The sequence below is a fragment of the Marmota flaviventris genome, chromosome 5, assembly GCF_047511675.1.
Source record: "Marmota flaviventris isolate mMarFla1 chromosome 5, mMarFla1.hap1, whole genome shotgun sequence".
Lineage (NCBI taxonomy): Eukaryota > Metazoa > Chordata > Mammalia > Rodentia > Sciuridae > Marmota > Marmota flaviventris.
In genome coordinates this window covers 33,920,533-33,937,361 of record NC_092502.1, presented here as the reverse complement: position 1 = coordinate 33,937,361, position 16,829 = coordinate 33,920,533, and the positions used below count along the sequence as shown (strand labels likewise).

The 16,829-nt window shown below is 38.2% G+C and overlaps 1 protein-coding gene across 1 annotated transcript in view; it reads right to left on the bottom strand.

The window, feature by feature from the left end:
- LOC139705751 (rap guanine nucleotide exchange factor 6-like) overlaps positions 1-14,462 on the bottom strand; it is a 159,766-nt gene extending 145,304 nt beyond the window's left edge. Inside the window, 1 exon segment of the mRNA XM_071612120.1 lies at positions 14,238-14,462. The gene's annotated coding sequence lies outside the window, so the exon portion shown is untranslated.
- Between the last annotated feature and the right edge of the window lie 2,367 nt (positions 14,463-16,829).

The window sequence follows — 16,829 nt, the reverse complement described above, 5'->3', positions numbered from 1 at the left end:
ACTAAAACTCATTGTTTTGATAAAGAGAAGGACAGGGCTGAACTCAGGGTGCTTAATCACTGATGAGTCATGTAGCATTAAGTAAGACATCTTACCTCTCTAGAGTTCAGTTCCTTTATCTGTGTAAATCTCTCATTTCACAGGTCGACCCCATCAGCTAAAGTATTACTGGAAGTGCTATATATGTGTTCACAAATACGTGCCAGGCAGTGCAATTTCCACTATGTATTAAGTATTCTATCCAAAAATCCTATCTTTGCCATGTGCCACAGCCCTGAAGCCCTCCAGCAGCCAAAGTTCCAATTTATGGCAAGGAAGTGAGGAACGTATCTCACCTTTGGAGTTACATTTAAAAGGAACATCAAACATGCTGCTTCTGCTTCTAGAACATTAGTAAAGTGCTTCATTGTGTTTTTATTTAGCCATACCTTAGTTTACCCAGACTGGTCCAAGATAAAGCCAAATGATAACCACAATGTTAGAGCTCACACTCATTCCTCCTTCTCTTTCAAAGACAAGAATTTTATCATGTGGCCCTCTCTTACCACTTCATTCAACATAGTTCTTGAAACACTAGCCAGAGCAATTAGATGAAAGAAATTAAAGGCATAAATATAGGAAAAGAAGAACTTAAACTAGCACTATTTGCTGATGATATGGTCCTATACTTAGCAGACCCAAAAAGTTCTACCAAGAAACTTCTAGAACTAGTAAATGGATTCAGAAAAGTGGCAGGATATAAAATGAACACCCATAAATCAAAGGCATTCCTGTATATCAGTGACAAATCCTCTGAAATGGAAATGAGGAAAACGACCCCATTCACAATATCCTAAAAAAATAAATAAATAAATAAAATACTTGGGGATCAACTTAACCAAAGAGGTGAAAGACCTTTACAATGAAAACTATAGAACCCTAAAGAGAGAAATAGAAGAAGACCTTAGAAGATGGAAAAATATACCTTGCTCATGGATAGGCAGAATTAATATTATTAAAATGGCCACATTACCAAAAGCACTCTACAGATTCAACACGATTCCAATCAAAATGCCAACGGTATTCCTCACAGAAATAGAAAAAGCAATTATGAAATTCATCTGGAAAAATAAGAGACCCAGAAGAGCTAAAGCAATTCTAAGCAGGAAGAGTGAAACAATTGGTATCGCTATACCAGCTCTTAAACTATACTACAGAGCAATAGTAACAAAAACAGCATGGCACTAGCACCAAAACAGGCTGGTAGACCAATGGTACAGAATAGAGGACATAGAGACCAACCCACAAAATTACAACTATCTTATATTAGACAAAGGTGATAAAAGCATGCAATGGAGAAAGGATAGCATCTTCAACAAATGGTGCTGGGAGAACTGGAAATCCATATGCAACAAAATGAAATTGAATCCCTATCTCTCACAATGCATAAAAGTTAACTCAAAATGGATCAACTATCTAGGAATCATACCAAAGACTCTCATCTAATAGAAGAAAAAGTAGGCCCTAATCTCCATCACGTGGGGTTAGGCCCCAAGTTCCTTAATAAGACTCCTATAGCACAAGAATTAAAACCAAGAATCAATAAATGGGACAAATTCAAACTAAAAAGTTTTTTTCTCAGCAAGAGAAATAATATGTGAAGTGAATAGGGAGCCTACATCCTGGGAACAAATTTTTACCCCTCACACATCAGATAGAGCTCTAATCTCTAGAATATACAAAGAACTCAAAAAGTTAAACAACAAAAAAACAAATAACCCAGTCAACAAATGGGCCAAGGACCTGAACAGACACTTCTCAGAAGAGGATATACAATCAATCAACAAATACATGAAAAAATGCTCACCATCGCTAGCAATCAGAGAAATTCAAATTAAAACTACTCTAAGATACCATCTCACTCCAGTAAGAATGGCAGCCATTACGAAGTCAAACAACAACAAGTGCTGGTGAGGATGCAGGGGGAAAAGGTACACTCATACATTGCTGGTGGGACTGCAAATTGGTGCGGCCAATTTGGAAAGCAGTATGGAGATTCCTTGGAAAACTAGGAATGGAACCACCATTTGACCCAGCTATTCCTCTTCTCGGACTACACTCAAAAGACCAAAAAACCACATACTACAGGGACACAGCCACATCAATGTTTATAGCAGCACAATTCACAATAGCTAGACTGTAGAGGCAACCTAGATGCCCTTCAATGGATGAACGGATAAAAAAAAATGTGGCATTTATACACAATGGAATATTACTCAGCACTAAAAAATGACAAGATGATGGCATTTGCAGGGAAATGGACGGCATAAGAGCAGATTATGCTAAGTAAAGTTAGCCAATCCCTAAAAAACAAATGCCAAATGTCTTCTCTGATATAAGGGAGATGACTCAAAATGGGGTAGGGAGGAAGAGCATGAGAAGAAAATTACCTCTAGATAGGGAAGAGAGGTGGGAAGGAAAGGGAGGGAAAATGGGAACTGCATGGAAGAGGGAAGGAGACCCCTTCGTTATACAGAATACAGGTATGATGATGTGAGGGAAAAAAAAAAAGAAGTGGGTCACATTAGATTGGGTAGAGAGAAGTGATGGGAAGGGAGGGGAGGGGAAGTGGGGAATGGAAGGACAGCAGAATAAAACAGACATTATTATTTCTGTGGGTATATACGTGACTGCACGACCAATGTAATTCTGCAACCTGTACACTCAGAAAAATGAGAAATTATATCCCATCTGATTCAAATGTATGATATGTCAAGATCATTGTACTGTCATGTGTAACTAATTTAAATAAATTTAAAAAATAATTTGTCATGTGATCAAATTCTTCATGGTTGCTCCTCCTCTTTAGAATATTCACTCAAAGGGAAATTTCTCAGCATCTCAGAAACAAAATCATACGGTATCTAAACTCCAAGACTGTCACAGCTTTTTCTCAATTTGGCAATCTCCAATGCATGTAAACAAAATGCCTTAAAAAGATGATCTCCAATAAGGGGCCCATCCAGATGCAACATCCCCCTTCTATCCAGAAGGGTTTACAAATGAAGGTCAAAGGACCCTAGAAGAAGAATAAATTCTTTTTCTTCCCAAGGAACCCTCTGAATGTACATCTTCTATGGGAAAACACAACAGAATTTTTTGTGCCACCCTCAGGGATATGCACAATGACTCACTCAAAAATGATTCCATGTACAATTTTGTTCTTTTGCCAATGAAGAAAAAAACCTCACCAAGGGTACAGTTAAAGACCATATTATTATGAATTCTGAAACAGATTAATAAATTATTATAAGATATTAAATTTTACATTTTTTTCAGTTCTAGCTCCTTCTTTGTATTTTGGTAACAAAATACAAAAAGGTAAAAGTGGCATTTACCTATAGTTCTCTGATATTTCCTACAAATTGTTTTGAAGCCATACAGAAAAGGAATTCCTGTTCCAGGACATAACAGTTTCCTCTACCCTTAATGCTCTCAGAGGAAATGCTGGGCAATTGTACTTATTCATCTTTTGGTAATAGAAAAATCAATAGCAAATTTTGCAGTTATGCCAAACTTCACCAGTCTTTTCATCCCAGCACTTCAACTATTAGACTGATAGAAATCACTAGCAGACTTGTAAAGAACAGCATTTTTCCACATTATTTTTCTTTATAACTCACTTATTCTACAAATATTACATGGCGGAACACTGAAAGATAAAGATACAAGCACTATTCTCAAGGAATTTATAACCATTTACACTCCAGCACAGGAGACTGAGGCAAGAGTTCAAGCCAGCCACAGGACACTAGTGAGACCAGGTCTCAAAATAAAAAGGGCTGGGGATGTAGCTGAGTGGTAGAACCCTTAAGCTCAATATCCAGTACTCCCCACTCAATACAAAGAGCTTACAGTCAGAAAGAGAAATATAAGAGCAATTATAACAGTACAGAAATCATTATGGTAGAAGTAGTGTTATATCCTGAGAACACAGAGAAGTGGAAAAGTAAACAAGGCTGGCTGCACAAATTTGCAGAGTACTAGGGATGAGATTTCAGTGAGAAATTTGTATTCAATTTTGTATTCAAGCCAGAGAATGGTTTTCTGGCAAAGGAAACAAGCTAATACATATGACTATTATTTATGGTGCATTGTGAAGGCTCGTGGCTGAATATACATTTCATACACACACACATATGTAAATAAAATTCTCATTTGGGCAATAATACAACAATCCCTCCTCAATTTTTAGAAGCTATGTAGCTTGCCTAGGATCAAATTCTCAGTATTAGACTCCAGATTTTTTAAGAAATATTTTTTAGTTGTAGATGGTGTGACTGACTATCTATCTATCTATCTATCTATCTATCTTTATGTTGTGCTGAGGATCGAACCCAGTGCCTCATGTGTGCTAGACAAGCGCTCTACCACTGAGCCACAACTGTAGCCCCTAGACCCCAGATCTGAGTCACCTTGTTCAAATACAAATTTCAGGACTGATATAACACCATACAGTTTCTATCCTATGCAAAGCAGATACAGGAGAGAATATGGCACAATGAACAATGCTTCTCATTTCTCTGTCATGTATCAGAACAACTGGAGGCTCTTTCTATAAATAATGTCTATACTCCCTTTCAGAAGTTTCTAATTTAAGAAATTTAGGGTGAGCTTAGGTTGAAACAGTGTTAGGATATTTTCAAATACCATCACTTAACAGGGACATGTTCTCAGACATGCATCATTAGTGATTCTATTGCTGTGCAAACATCATAACATATAATTATAAACTAAGTTGGCTACTAGGCACTATAATTGCATGGGAATGGTATTGACCACAATGTTGTTACTGACCAAAATGTTGATATGACACATGAATGTAGTTAAAGTCAGTGTTTGAAGGCAGAGGATGATAAGGTTAGAGTCCTGTGTCATATCAACATGGGCAGAAGATCGTGGAGGACCTTGTATATTTTCTCTTCCTGTTAGAGCCAAACCCATAAACACTATACTATACTTACTGTTTTCAGTTTCTTTTTTTAATTTTTTTTTTTAGTTCTAGTTGGACACAACACCTTTATTTTATTTATTTTTATGGGGTGCTGAGGATTGAACCCAGTGCCTCACACATAATGAGAAAAGGACTCTTACCTCTGTCTGAGCCACATTTTTAGGTTCTTGTGTCTTATTTTCTCATCCTCCACAATCAAGTTCTCTCTTAATCAGTCTAATGGAATCATTCTGACAGAAGCCATCCAAAGAATTTATCAGTCTTCATTCCCTATAACAGCATTCTGTTCTCTTACCCCGTAATAATTCTTTTTATTTCCCCACCCTTTTAATATTGGGGAACACAAAGGTCTGTTTTTGACCCTCTTCTGTTCTCATTCTTCACTTCACCCTGGGCATTCCAACCAAGCCTATGACTTCACCTGTGTCCTATATACTGTAGAATATTAGAACAATTCAATCTTATAGCCAGGTTTGACCTGAAGCTCCAAATACTTACTAAACATCTCTATTTAATCTTCTGTAAGAGGTCTCAAAACTGACACCCCCCCCCAACTCTGCTCTTTAATACTCCTAAACACTGTACTATTATCTACACAGCTACCCAAGTCAGAAAATTAGAAATAATTTAACTTCTGCTTTGCTCTTGCATCCAGTCAAGCTTGTTACCAGTAAGCAAAAGACAGGAATATTTCGCCAGACTTGGGACTGATGCATCTGGAACAACTGGAGCATCTGGGGCTGAGAAGCAGTTAATTATTCCAGGAGCTAGTCTGGACAGAGTGAAGTAGATGATACAAAAAAAAAAAAAAGGTGGCAAAGGATGGGTCAGGATACCCAGATTAACACCAAGGAAAGCTCCAAGAGAGGAGCTTTAAAGTTCAGTCCAGAGAGAAAACACAACCAAAGCAGCTTAAAAATCCTCTTGACTGCCAGGAAAAAAACAAAAACACAATTCCACTCAAATGAAGTTCAAAAGCAGGAAGAAGAAATCTATTGGCATTAGAAGCGTAACAGTGGTTTCCTCTGGAAAAGGGTATTGACTGGGAAGGGGAAAGAATTTTTTAGAGCACTGATAACATTCTATATTGTGCTCTATACAACTAAATATACTTGTAAAAATTTATCTGGCTTGGGCTGGGGTTGTGGGTCAATGGTAGAGAACTTGCTTTGCACATGTGAGGTACTGGGTTCTATCCTCAGTACCATGTAAAAATAAATATTATCCATCTACAACTAAAAAATATTTTTAAACATTTATCTGGCTAAATATACTTAGGGTATGCAGACTTTACTATTATTGTTTTTTAGTCAATTTCAAAATTTAAAAAGAAAAATTCTAGTGGGGAACAGATACTACCCCTCCCATCAGAAGCCATGCTGGATATATTTTACCTCTTCAATATCTCAGCCTATCTGCTGTTGTCACTATTGTGTCCAGGACCTAATCTCACACATGATCTACTGCATGTTTCTTTAACTAAACCACATATACCTCTTGGGTTTCCTATTATCTTCATATAATTATGAATAGTCTTACCTTCCACATAGAAATGTTTATCAGTTTAGACAAAATATTTTACGTTCATTCTATTTACCTATAAGCCTCCCTGCCTCTTGTGTGCTTCATTCTACTTCCAATTACATCTCCGTATACTCACAGTAATTCTTAAGAAACTATCTTATTTCAGGATTTAAACCCTCCAATGTTTCTCCTTTACTCATAAAATGGAATCCAAATCTTTGAAGTGATCTAACCACACTAGTACATCCAGCTTCACTGTTAATATCAACATGTTTGGAACCACTTCCACCAAATATCCCATACATCAGACCAGTGTTATACAATCTTTTCTTTGCCCCATTATCATCCCCTTTCAAAGAACCTTTTAGACATTCTTTCCATAACTGCCAACCCATATCCAATTAATACTAAGAATAAAACTTTGCCAGTAAGGTTGGGTTTTAGAAGGCCATATTTGTAGTTAATACCACACCTTTTTTCCCACCCATCCCCCTAAAAACCAGTTTTTGTCCCTTTTGGGGTGATATCACTTCCATTGGAAATGCATGCTCCTACAGACTGACTTCTTGTTCTACAAATGTACCTGGCTTGCCACTATCTGTGCCTTTGCATATGCCTAGAATGATCTCCCTTTGGTATACCTTATACCATTCAGATGTCTTTTCATGACATTTAGGATCAAATTCAATGCTCTTCCAAGAAGTCTTTTCTGCCGGGTGCAATGGCACATGCCTGTAATCCCAGCAACTTAGGAGGCTGAGGCAGGAGGATCAAGAGTTCAAAGCCAGCCTCAACAGATTAGCGAGGCACTTAGCAACTCAGTGAGATCTTGCTTCTAAATAAAATATTAAAAAGGACTGGGGATGTGGATGTGGATCAGTGGTTAAGCACCCCTTGGGGGTTCAATCCATATACCAAAAAAAAAGTCTTTCCTTTACCCAACTTGCAGTTTCAAATCCCTAATAATAACCATAATGTTTTACTACATTTATGTTTTCATGTTTTTCTTCTAAGGCACTGATGAACAGGGACCGTACTCAATTTCTATCTATAACCTTTGTTTTAATATCAGTTTTAACATATTATTTGTTAAAGGTATGGATGTTATCATCTGAGCAATGCAAGTACACTTCTAGAAGACTTCCTCTTTAACCTGTTATATAAACAGGTTATATATATATTACATATATAAATACACACATACACACAAACACACACACACATATAATACCTACTCTTTTAAATCCCCCAAATGGTAACATATTGCTAATTTATACTAGAGAGTGGGAAATAAAATCTAAACAAGAGTAAAATATGAAGGACTGGGGTTGTGGCTCAGTGGTGGAGCTCTTGCCTTACACGTGTGAGGTACTGGGCTAGATTCTCAGCACCACATAAAAATAAATAAATAAATAAAGATATTGTGTCCATCTACAACTAAAAAATATTTTTTAATAGAATATGATTAGATCCAAGATCTAAAAGCAATATGATGATGAAATAACTAGAAAAAAATACATGGGTAGAAAAACTGGGGGGAAAAAGTCTGAACTAAAGCAGAACTGGGGAGTCCATCGATAGATTCAGGAGGTAAGATCAATAAGATGTATTAACCAATTGGATATAAGGAGGAAGATGCCAGGAGGAATCAAGAGCAAAAACCCACACATTTTTTAGGTGGACAAGTAGTCCGATCATCTCAACAAAATACTAAAAAGGGAAAATAATGAAGACTTCAATTTAAGACAAATGGTTAAGAACCTGGAAGACAATCTGAAAGTTAGATACATGAATCTGAAACACATAAAAAGGGGATAAAATGAAATATATGGTGCTTAGATATGTCAGACCATAAAAATTAAATGAAGTTACTGAAAAAAGACTAACATACACAAATCATCAGTCCTGGTGAACATGAAGTATTCTTTAGTATATGAGGACTTTATAAAATATATTTCCAATTCTTGTTTTTTTTTGATGAATATTGCAAAATATTATGTTAAAAGAGAGGTAAATAACCATAAGAGAGATGTACATTCAATCTAAAGTGAAAAAAAAAAAGGTTATAAAGAATGGTGTTGAATATGCACTCAGTTGAAAAACAGTTACATTCAATTTTATCTGTGAATTTTTAAGTAATTTTTGATGTAAGGACTCAAAATGAGTACTTTAGCAGTTTTTGTCAAAACCAGCACAGGTTGGTCTTGAATCTGAGCTCCTCCTGCCTCTGCCTTCTGAGTAGGTGGTATTCAGGCTTGCCAATGCACCCAGCTTCCCACAGAGTATTTAAGTCCAAATTTTCCCATAAAAATACCTTTATAAAGTGAAAAATGAAATCAAAGAACTAGTTCAGAAAAAAATAATGCTGTGGAAGCTGGAGAAATAGCTAGAAAAGTAAAAATTGTTAGATATCTAAGTGACACACATGACGTGTCTGGCTCACAAAGTTTATTACAAAGTTATAAGACACAAATAGCTCAGGTGGTAGAATGCTTGCCTCACATGCACAATGCCCCCGGTTCAATCCCCAGCACCACAAAAATAATTTTAAAAAGACACAATTCTTAGCCATTTGTGTATTTTTCATAAATAATTTCCACCCAAAGGAAAATAAGTAAATTAAGCTTAATCAATCAAATGTTAATTCCATTTATCATCCACTTTATTCACTTGATTTCCAGAACACTACTATTTTCTCTCTTGGTTTTTCTCCTATTGGATAGTTTGCTCCCATTCCTTTGATGGTTTTTACTATTCTCCCCCAACTATTTCTTTCTTTTTGGTATCCAGGATTGAACTCAGGTGCACTTGGCCATTGAGCCACACCCCTAGGACTATTTTTTATTTTATATAGAGACAGGGTCTCACTGAGTTGCTTAGTGCCTCACTTTTGTAGAGGCTGGCTTTGAACTTGCAATCCTCCTGCCTCAGCTTCCCCGAGCCACCACGCCCGGCTTTTCCCCTAACCTTAAAATGATGGAGTGCTCTGGGAAATTTACTGTCTTTAGTCCCCTTCTATTTTTAATGAACACTCTTGATAGTAGTAATTCCACGTCCAGTTTCCTGCTTTAAAATTTTGTAGTCATAAGGTTACATATATTATTTAAACAGAACACACCCACACCCAGGAGACTGGAGATTGAAATTTTATTCATCAAGTTAAAGACACTTTTAAATCTCCAGCATAGCATTCCTTTAGAACAAATTTGTACATGCACTTCCTTACTCAACATTTCTAATAATCACTTTAAATCTGACATGTTCAAAACTGAATTTCTGATCCTCCTCAACAAACCCTATTCCTCTTGCAAATTTCCGCATCTTTTTTGTGTGTTTGTGCTGGGGTTGAATAAAGGGCCTCAAACATCAGAGGCAAGTGCTCTACTATCAAGCTACACTCCCAGTCCATGTCCCCAGCTCTTTGAGGGCACCTCAAACTCTAATTAAACTCCAGTTATGTAGGCCAAAACTCTTAAAATAGTGTTTGATTCTTCTCTTTCCCTCAAAGATTGCATCTAATGTATTAACAAACCCCACTGGCTAAACATTCAAATTATTTTCTGTCACCAGCTGGCCCAGCTAGCAACAACAAAAAACCATACAAACACAGAAATATCTTTTTCAGGGCTCAGGGACAGCTTTGATGCCTCAGATGTCAGCTCCCAAGCTGGAATTCAAGGGGAGAAACGGAGGCAGGAGGCAAGAGGTAAGAGGCAAGAGAGAGAGCACACCCTAACCCCCACACTATTTATTTAGGGAAAAGACATTCGATAGAAAGTTCCATCCAAATAAGGCAAGGGACTGGGTTTCGAAGAGTGAAATCTTGCTTGGTGATGTCTTGTGGTCAGCAGATTGACTGACATGTTGGAAAGCCACACCCGTCTCAGGTGCTGTGTGGGATCACAGGCAGAGCTAGAGGAAAGGCACACATATGTCGCATAGCCTAATTAGACAGTAATGTCAGGCCAGGCCCCTTATACGCTCAAATGTGCATAGCTTACATACACAGCCCATGGATGGCTCCTGACAATTTTCAAAGTCTAAATACTTCTCACTGCCTCCATTACTATTACCTTAGTCTGAGTTACCATCATTTCTTACCTGACTTAACGCAATAATCTCTAACTTCCTACTTCTATTTGCTCCCTCACAGCAGTCAGGAGACTTTAAAAATGAAGCTAAGTAAGATAATTTTACTCCTTTGCTCTAAAATATTTAGGTGGCCCTTCCACCCCTATTACTAAAATAAGTCAAAGAATTTACAATGATTCAGAAAGTTCTGTTTCACCATTCTTTCCTCTAACTTCACTTCTTACTCACCCTAGTTCACTCTTTATTATAGTCACTCCAGGGTTGCTTGCTATTCCTACAATGCATCAAGACATGCTCATCATAGGGCAATGCCTATTTCCTCTGCTTGCAAAGCTCTTCCCCCATGATTAATTCCACCACATACATCAAATCTTTAATCAAAAGTCAACTCAAAGCTGAGTGCAGTGTACACGCCTGTAATCTCAGCAACTCGAAAGACTAAGGCAGGAAGATTGTGAGTTCAAAGCCAGCCTCAACAAAAGTGAGGTGCTAAACAACTCAGTGAGACCCTATCTCTAAATAAAATACAAAACAGGGCAGGAGATGTGGCTCAGTGGTCAAATGCCCCAAGTTCAATCCTTGATAACCCCCCCCCCCAATAGTCAACTCAACCAGGAAAACAGGAACTACCTTATTTAAATTGCAACCCAGCTCTTGTTCTATTGTTTCCAGGACCCCTGATCCTACTCTTTTTTATAGCAATATAATTTTTATATTACTTATATACAATATAATAATTCACTTGTTTATATTTATCATCTGCCTTCTCCATTCCTTGTTCCATTAGTATATAAGAACCACAGGACAGGAGGGTGGCACATATCTTTAATTTCAGTGACTCAGCATGCTGAGGCAGGAGGATCACAAGTTCAAGACCAGCCTTGGCAACTTAAGGACTCTGTCTTGAAATAAAAATTAAAAGGGCTAGGGATATAACTGAGTGGTAAAGTACCCCTGGGTTCAAGTCCCAGTGCCAAAACAAAACAACAACAACAACAAAAAAAAAAAAACCCACTAGGACCAACCTATTTGTTCACTGATCCGTCCTGGTACAGAGAATTGTATCTTGAACAGGTAAGTGCACAAGAAATAATTACAATATACCCTTAAGAGTCAACTAAAAGAAAAAGGTTCTTCTGAAAGCAAATGAACTTGTGAGAATTTAACCAATTTTTTTTTTTTTAAAGAGAGAGAGAATTTTTTTAAAAAATATTTATTGTTTAGTTTTCGGCAGATACAACACCTTTATTTTATTTGTATGTGGTGCTGAGGATCGAACCCAGCGCTACACACATGCCAGCCAAAGGCGCTACCACTCGACCCACATCCCCAGGCCTCAATTTTTTTAATCAAAATAAACCATCACTATGATTTGGGTTACTTACTCATGTTTTCCTTATTTCTACATTTGTACCCCAATGAATGAAGCAGTTAACGTATTATGCTGCTATATGTCAAGCTCTATTTTATGAACTGTAGGCATTCCTTGAATAATGCTGATCTTCCAGTAAAACAAGATAAAATACTTAAAGCACAACCTGGCAAATATAACTTCACAAACAGTTTAAAAATTTTCCTACGCTCAAAAAATATGCAATAATAATTTTGCCATTAAGGAGAAGAGTTCTACAATTAAAATATGAATGTATCAAAACTAATGTTTACAAGTAAAACTTACATCAAACATTCAAAGTTTTGTTCGACAGCATTCTGCCAACTGAGCTATATCCTCAGCCCCTGAATATTTCTAATGATAAAAAAAAACTATGGGAGGGCGGAGCATAGTGGTGTACACCATTAATTCCAATGACTCCAGAGGCTGAGGGAGGAGAATATTAAGTTCAAGCCCAGCCTCAGCAATTTAGCCAGACCCTGTATCCAAATAAAAAAATATATAGTTGTGGGGGCTAGGGCTGTAGCTCAGCACTAAAGTGCTTGCCTCAAAGTGTGAGGCATGGGTTCGATCCTCACCACCACATAAAAATAAATATACTATGTCCATCTACAACTAAATAAATATTAAAAAAATAGATAGATAAATAGACAGATAGTTGGGGATGTAAGTCCGTAGTAGAGAGCCCTTGGATTCAATCTCCAGTAACTCAAAAATAAATAAATAATAAAGGAAAATTCAGCTATTTAAAAAGACTGCTTTCACTTAGCTAACATGCCCTTCCAGAATCATAATAAGAAATTAAGATTCCATAATAGCGATGGGGGGAACTTTAGATAGGGCAAAGGGGAGGGAGGAGAAGGGAGGGAGCAAGGGGGTAAGAATGAAGTTGGAATGATTAGACATCATTACCTTAATTACAAGTCTGAAGATATGATCAGTGACTTAAAAAATTGTGCTCTATGTGTAATATGAAATGAATTGCCTTCTGCCATCATATATAATAAATTAGAATAAATAAATAATTTAACAAAACACACACACACACACACAAAGAAAGAAAATTAAGATTCATACGATTAAAGATGCAAAGGACTCTGGAAAGTGGTAATATTTACTTTGTTCCTGTGCAAAGACCAGGATTTCCAATAACAAAGTTTGACCTACCACGGCTTAAATTATGACTTATATAGTAATATGTCCTACAAGGCCGGCGCAGTTACTTATTACTAAGCAAAAAACCTGAAAATCTGGGCTGGGGATATAGCTCCGTTGGTAGAGTGCCTGCTTTGCACACACAAGGCCCTGGGTTCAATCTCCAGCACCGCAAAAACAAACAAACAAAACCTTGAAACTTAAAAGTGACTTAAGAATTAAAGCATTTCAATTTCATTAATGCAAATATAAGCGAGTACTCCCATTCATGGTTGTTATATAGTGTTTGTTTTGGTTTAGGAAACATGCCAGTGATTATAAAAATAAAAAAATTAAAAAAAAAAAAACCTTCTCCAAAACAAGGAATACCTTCCCCCAAAATTTAAATAATCCACAAGGATGTGCAAGGCTAACAGGTTTTCGTTATTTGTCTGAAATTTAGCCTCAGGTCAAATGACAACTTTTTCAGTTCGTGCCATCACTGCTAACCCAAAATACTTTATCGTGTAGTCAAGCCCAAAATACTGTAAAAAAATTTCTAGTGACAGTCTGAAAAAGTACCTAGAGAAGTGATCTTAAAACAGGCATCAGCCACCACAGATCTTATCATCTGACTGGATGCAAAGTTTTAAACGGAGTTTCTAAACTTTTACCTTTTTTAGTGGACTGTACAATATTTCTGGGACGCAGCACACACTGAAGTTCGTTCTTAATTGCCTGAATGTTATAGGTCACTTAAAATTCTTACTTTGTGTCTTAGTCTACCTGAACGTACAGGCAAACTCCCTCACCCACCCACATTTTACCCAACTCAGAAAATACTATTTAGTAACAGGGTTTTCTTATCGAAGACATAAGGAAGTGCCCTGCAAGAACGGGCGTGCTTGAGAAGACCGCACTTCTTCGGGAAGGAAAGGCGGTCACCATCCAGCCCATGACAAGGACCTGGGTCAGGGCTACGGGACGCAGAAAACAGATACCCGGCAGCAGGTGAGAATTACTGGCACTGGGACAGTCGCCGCAAGCTGAGGAACGCCGTCAGTTGAACTGCGGAAGCGCGCCAGGATCAAACGGCCTTACCTCGGGGGTCCATTAGGGCGGCTTCTTCTTCAGCGCTTGCCTAGCGCAGGGGTCCACCGGTGAGTTCATGGCAGCAGCCCAGATGCTCCTCACCCCACCCCACAGGACACAGGACAGCCCATTCACCTCACGTAGGGGTGCGCCCTCCCTACAGGGAGGGAACTCCGCACCATCGTAGGGTCAGAGCTCAAGCAAACAAACCTTGGCAGTGCCTGCCCAGGGCCTCAGCCCACGCGCGACTGGCCAGAAAGAAGCCCGCGCGGGGGCGAGGGGAGGCAAGTACGCATGCGCATCACGTGCACGCACGCTAACCAGAGCCTTAAGGGTGACGTAATAACTGGGGCGGTGCGGTTAAACCTTTTCCAGCCCTCCGTGAGATTTAATGACTCCTCGCGAGATCTCACTTAAACCGATCAGGGGATCCGCCTCACAGTTGTGGTTTTGGCCACTCTAGCTTCTAGTAGGGCCGGAAACGCACTCACAGGGTCTAAGCGAAAACAGCCTGTTGGGCAGAACTCTGGGGAAGGCCTCTGGAGGGAGACTTTGGATCCAAATCCGGAAGCTAAGCGGAGCTCCTTCTCTGCAACTGTGACGCCCCGCCCTTGGAGAACGTTCGGAAGTCGAAGCCGCCATTCGCCAAGCAAGGAAATCCACGCATACCACTCCCTGTGTTTCTTTCAATATAACAATCTTTTGTGAAAGCTGTCCACAAAAAAGTGCTTGTTCTTCTCAAGACAAGTATTTTAACACCAGAAAAAGCAAAGCTTTTTGACATTGGAGAGGGGCGAGTGTCCATGGTGCTGGGTGCCAGCTTATAATCGCCGTTTTGCAAAGCCAGGTGTAAACCGCATTCACCCAATGCCCAGAACCGGCCTCCCTCCACCCATCTCCTCTCTCAGGTAGGTGGGCGTAGGAATGCTTGGACTTAGAGTGGACGCTTTTGCGCTTTTACATTGCATCTGCTTCCTAGCAAGCTGGATAAAGCCCATTTCGATTTACTTGTCCTTTGGTAAGCAAAACATCACTTCGGGGCAATCAGACATCAGCAAAGGCTATTTAAACAATAAAAGTTAGCTCAAAATTCCAGAATCCTTCATTTTAGAACAATGCTTTGTACCATTTCTCATTAATGCGAAGATGGGCCGCATTAGTCATAAGGTTCCTCACTTGGGCAACACCACGGACTGTCTTTTACATAACTGAAATTTAAGGTCCTTGAAGGCTTTGGCCTCATTTAGATACATCTTAATATACTTCACTAAATTGATTTAAGATTATGACGTGATTTTCATGTGTTTAATGACATGGTGAAAGTTAACATTTATTTTAGAGTAAAAAAAAACGGAAAAGAAAAGTTCAGGCTACAATATGTCATAGTGCCATACTCTGCACTGGTCCTGGGACTTGCTCAAACTTGAAGACTACTAACAAGTCTCTTTCTCCCTAATTTTGAGAAAAGACACCAAAGTAGATGTGGCTCAGCCATTACAGAAATAATAGTGGAAAAATCACAAAACAGTAGGCAAACCATCCCTCCCCCACATCATACACACACACACACACACACACACACACACACGTACATACTCAAAGGTCTGCTCAATGTCAGACAAAAGATTATCCCTTCTATTCTTCAAGGATCAATTTCCAGTGTCATCAGTATCCTTAAAGAGGGGAAAGGAATCAAAAACATGGATTATCATTAACTTGGATTTTAGGGGCAAACAGACCTGAATTTGTGTCTTTTAAAACACCACTTCTACTTAGGTGACTTTTTTTATTTTTATTTTTTTTGATACTGGGGATTGAACCCAGGGTATCAGTGTGTGCTAGGTAAGCATTATACAACTGAGCCACACCTGCAACCTTGAAACTATCTTTGAACTTCAGTTTCTTCAGTTATAAAATGGGAATAGTAAAGGACTTATAGCTTCAGGATTTAAGATTACAGATGAAAATTCATTTAAACACTATGTTGCCTGCACAATTCAAACATTCTTCATTATTTTCACTTTACCTCTAGGAAATGATTTCTCTAAAGTAGAAACTCAAGTTTGAAGAAATGGATAGTTTAATGTGTTTGTTCATTTCTATTCAGAAACATGAAATGTAGAACAAGAGGAATTCTTGGAAAAACGTTTTTGGCAGGGGGGAAAAGTATCTTATAAAGCTGAAACTTAACACTCCATGACAGCAAGTCCACTCCTTTATAAATGTTTTAAAGAATACCTATGTACACCAAAAAAGATGGACAAAAATGCTCATAGTTGCCAAAACAAAGAAATAAGTCAAATATCAGAATGGTATACTCATTCAGTGCAATATCAGCTGCATTGCACATGGGCGAATCTCCTAACAATGTTGAGGGGGAAAACAAAAACAAAATAAGCAGTATGAATACACTCAGTGTTTAAACACAAGTATTAGTTATGGATACATACACAAAGACAAAACTAAAGAAAAAAACAAGGACACATTCACAAAAAGTCATGTTGATAGTTACAAAAATGAGAAATTATGATCAAGATAGGGTGTATATGGCCGTGCAGGGTGGGCACACGCCTGTAATCTCAGCAGGTTGGAAGGTTGAGG